The sequence below is a fragment of the Gambusia affinis genome, linkage group LG11 (assembly GCF_019740435.1).
Source record: "Gambusia affinis linkage group LG11, SWU_Gaff_1.0, whole genome shotgun sequence".
NCBI classification, from domain to species: Eukaryota; Metazoa; Chordata; class Actinopteri; order Cyprinodontiformes; family Poeciliidae; genus Gambusia; species Gambusia affinis.
The window spans coordinates 8010768-8015815 of NC_057878.1; positions in this window are offsets into that span (position 1 = coordinate 8010768).

The window sequence follows — 5048 nt, forward strand, 5'->3', positions numbered from 1 at the left end:
TTTTGAACCTCAGACCTCAACTGATTCCTGTGGTTCCTCTGGTTCTCAATCTCTCTGTTTAATCTTGGGATTGTCCGTTGTTGCAAGATTTTGTTTTGGAAGAGAGCCAAGTCTCACTCTTCAGTGAGAGAAACAACATTTTGTTTTAAACGCTAAATTTTTTCCTGAGCTGTTGTCAATTCTTTCTCCAAGGAGAGGTTCACAAATGTTTCACATATTGGAAAACGGATCAATCAAACTCAACAGGCACGTGAGTTTGTTCAGGCCCTAATAATCCCCCCAAATTATTAGGGTTTAATTCGCTACAGGCAGTCTGAGTCGGTCCCACCGACAGATATAAAGAATATCTGTCTTTATATCAGACATCCTAATATAAGACACGGTACTGTGACTGTCACTGCGAGTCGCGACGCAGCTCAAAACCCCGGTACCACCACCCGGTACCACCTGCTCTCTGTTTGCTCTGCTTCTCCTTCACGTTTCTACCAGGCGGGTTGAAGCCGCTGCTGATGGGATCTGGGCTGGAGATTCTCGGCTGTAAATAGAAGTTCTTGCAGAACCTCAAGTGTTAAAGGAAGATTCAGCCCAATTAGAGCATTTAGAGTTCATAAAATAAACATCAGAGAAAATATTGTAGCAATAATTAGAACCGCAGCAAAAAGCCAAACGTGCCACAATGAAATGAGTCAAAATGTCTCCAAAGCATCGGCGGACTGACAGGGGCCACCGGGGGATTCCAGGTAGATTCCAGGTGGATTCCAGGTAGAGTCCAGGTAGATTCCAGAGATGCACATCGCAGCGACTGTTCGTGCAGGGCCGGCCCAAGGTAATATGGGGCCTTAGACAGAACCCCCCAGACCTCTGAAACTCGTCCTACTAAGAACCTCAGCATCACTAACATGTTTAAATATTGATAAGGTGAATCTGTGAGAGGGAGACCAGGTTTATTGGCCCAGTTTAAAATCAATCAGTGATTATTGGTTATTTGCTGTGATGTATTTGTGAACAAAACCAATTCAAACACAAAGATTACACCATATTGTAGCCATGGTAACATAATCAAACTATCAAGATGATTCTTTAAACTTTTACAAAGTAAACGTCCTAATTAAATCCTAAATGTACAATTAATTTTTCTCAGCTGAATCCATTAAATAAAATTTTGTAACATTGTCATTCTCTATAACTGATGCTACAGGTTGTTACAGTTAAACCATTTCTAGGGGCCCCTGAGTGTCTGGAGGCCCCTGAATGGCCCCCACCAGCAGCTACTGAGTTTTCTTTGCCTTGATATTCCAGTCTTATAATTCTAGGTCTAGAGGTTTAACATTAAACTATTATAAAGAGTTAACCCCTTTGAGCTTTTTGGATCTATAAATCACTCTGCATCCAGGTTGTTCTAGAGGTTAAATAGATATTATTGGGGCTTAATTAGTAAAATGGCAACAAATGTTCTTATTTCATAACTTCATAACCTTTGACTTTCTCTCCTCTGGTCTGTTTAACAGCTACAGTCTTAGATCAGCTCAGCCCTCCAGGACTGTCAGCAGCAGAAACAGAAACTTTATACCTGTTGGGGAAAAAATAGACTAGATTTGCTTTGCATTTCCCCGCATGATGGTGATGATATAGTAGGATACAATTAGATTATTGATCGATATGGGTTGTTGCTATGCTGTTGTACAGAGTTTTTGTTCAATGCAGTGTTGGAGAAAGTACTAAAAAAATGTACTTAAGTAAAAGTACAAATACACCGACAAAAATGTACTCTAGTAAAAGTAAAAGTACCAGATTAACCTTTTTACTTGAGTAAAAGTAAAAAGTACTGGCTTTTAAAAATACTTAAGTATTAAAAGTAAAAGTACTTCCTGAATGCATTACTTAATCTCTAATACAATATCATTATGCGTACTTATAGTATTTCAATTTAATACATGAAATATGTGCCATTTTAATGAACAATGTCACAGATAAAGCATGTTTTTAGTGTGTTTACTCTCTGTGACAGTTTAGATTTAGATATGTGATTCATCATGCATCATAATTTCAGGGATGGAAACATCTTGTCTCCTGTCCTAACATAGCATGAACTTCACTTTTTTGCCACTAATGGCATTTATTTTGGAAGAAATCCAACAGAAAGGGGATGGAAAGAAGGTGGATGAGGGAGAACATGCAACCAAGGAGCCACTTAGTGTTGTAGTTAAGACAAAGACCAGCACCCTGAGCTACATGACACAATAAAATAAAGTGCACCTTTCAAAACTGCTTCTCAAATTGATTTGAAAAATCCACATTCCCATAAAAACACCTAGATATTAAATACTGAGAGCTGAAATAAATTTAACCAGTATCAGTATCAATTCAAACTCTTCTTCATTCTGCTTTGCTTCCATCTCTGTGGCACAATCCGAGGAGGTCTCCTACCATCCCTAAAAGATACCACCCTGGACGTTTGCCCATATCACCCAAGTCAGAAACCACAACTGTCTGCTCCATTAAACATAGAAATTAAGGCAATGCCCCAATGGTAAACAACACTCAACTATGAATACTGTCCAAGGTGCAAGAAGCAAGAAGTAACCAGGCAGAAGGACAGTGACGGTTCTGACCCTGTCTGCCACCATGACAGGTTACCAACACAATCAAAGAGCAATGAGCAGCTCTGCGTTACATGTTCTTGTTTGGTTTATTTGCCAATTAAATAAATCTACATATTTTTTAATTAAATAAAACAATAATAGCTACTGCAGTGTGTGCAGAGCGTCACAAGAACAAAGAACGGCTCTCAGTGAGGCTTCAGTCCTGTAGGACTTAGTAAAAATCCGTCCAGAAGAATCGGATCGTTCATCACTATCACTATATAGCAGACTTTGGTCACAACGTTGTCCCATATATCCTCATTGAACATTTCCACACAATAATTAAGCGCATGACTGACAACGTTTTTTTGGATGTAACGACTAACGCGACGGTTTTGTAGTAATGTAGTGAAGTAGAAAGTACAGAAACTTACTGTAAAATGTAGTGGAGTAAAAGTCGAAAGTATCCATTATTAAATATACTTACATAAAGACGATTGTATTTAAGTATAGTAACGAAGTAAGTGTACTTCATTACTTCCCAACAATGATCAAATCTCTGGGTAGTATGGGAGGTTAATAAGTTCACTAAAGCTCACAGAAAGAAAAAAGGTTGCGGGTCTCGGTGTCGTATATGTTTTTGCTAATTTCTTGACATATTCCTTTTCAGCGGCAGGACAATTTAGTTTGCTCTGAAAGCAGTTTTGATGAGAAGCTTTCCAGGGTTTCTGAAAACTTTTCAAAGTGTCATTTCTACATTTGATTGGCGTCTTGAGCATAAAACCCGATCTGAATGTCGTGTTTTTCTTTTTTTCAAAATTGGGTGAGAAAATCCAGCAAAGACCTCACACACTACCTGAGAGATGCATCAACCTTCAGCTAATCGTGTCACTTTGTGCCAGGTTTTCAGCTCTTTGGAGATAAAGCATCATATTCTGTTTCTCAAGATATTTATCATCAATTTGTCTTTTATTTTTACTTTGATTTATCTTTTATGTCCACTGGGTTTTTGTGGCTGTAGTGACAGATCAGAGTTTAGTTTAATAAAACTAAACAAAACCGACGAAATAAATCTCAATCGGTATTTGTGGGTTCACTAATCTGTTGATGTTTTCGTAGAGAATTTCTAAAGTATTCAAAATAAAATGTAGCTTTGAAAGCGGGAGTATCTAGGTTCAATACGACTTTATACGCTGTTGGCTGCCGCATGCGAAGCCGCCAATCCAGGAGCACCGTTTATTTTCATTGGCTAAGAGCAAAGATAAGAGAAACCAGGGATGTTAGCTTCTCTGGTAGGACTAAGACGGTTTTCGCTGTGCGTATTAATGCATCTTAAGGTATATCTCATGTTTGAACTATTAAAAAAAAAAAGCATCTATTAGCGTTTTTAGAGGTCGTCTCAAGTATTTAGGATTATCTCATCTCACTTTACTCTGTCTGTAACACCAATTGGGATTATATACTGAATAGAATTGCATCTAGTCTTGTATTGGAAATCTGAATTATTGATTTGTTTAGAATTTTCTGGATTTAAATGGGATCCGTTTCCCTTACAAAGTATGAAGGAATTGAATTGCTCTGGATGTGCTCATAGCTACTCACAATCTAAATATTTGGGATTTGTGTACATTTGAGATGGTTTTTTTTGTTTTGTTTTTTGTAGCTTTATGATTCACCTTAACAAAAGCACACACAACAAAATGGGAAACAGAAATATGAAACGCAAGGAGCGTTTCAGCAACACCCAGAACTGTGTAGCGAGCCGTCTTTGCCAAGACTCAGAACGGAGGCTGCAGCTGCTGCTGTTGTTTCACCACACTGCAGCTCATGTCAAAATCCCTCTCTCAGCGTAAACACACTGTGACTATGAAGTCGAACAGAAAAGAAATAAGTGCTTTTGATGAAGCTCCAGCGTGCGAGTGCTGCTTTGAGTCGTCGTCTGACTGCGCTCCGTGTCGGTGGGTGGAAGCGGTGACAGAGGAATCGCTGGTGTGGGTCGCAGCTGTAAACAAGCCCAGACAGCGTCGGGGAAACCTGGCAGACGGTGGAACCGGTTAGCAACACAGCGACTGCGTCCAAATGCAAACAAACAACTGCCTGAGCCGAGCCACATGTGCATCCTTAGTCTTAGCTGTAGTTAGCGTGTTGGATTATCGTTTGTATTTATAGAAACGCCTCGGAGAAGAGAGTGAAAAATCCAGCATGGAAGATTCAGAAAAGAAGAGACGGGTGAACTGTTGATTGTTTTGTTTTTTTTCCTTTAGTCGGTTTTCTTGATTTTAACCTTCCAATAAGATAAGAAATGCATTTCCTTTATAGAGTGAATCAGCTGTGGTCTTATAGCTTTCCAGATATCTCAGAATAAGATACAAAATGTCAGCTTATTTATGATTTTACCCAAGCAAAACAGAACTGGCATGAAAGGGATAAAAACTGAAACAAAACACTGTTCAGTCTGTCTTCAGA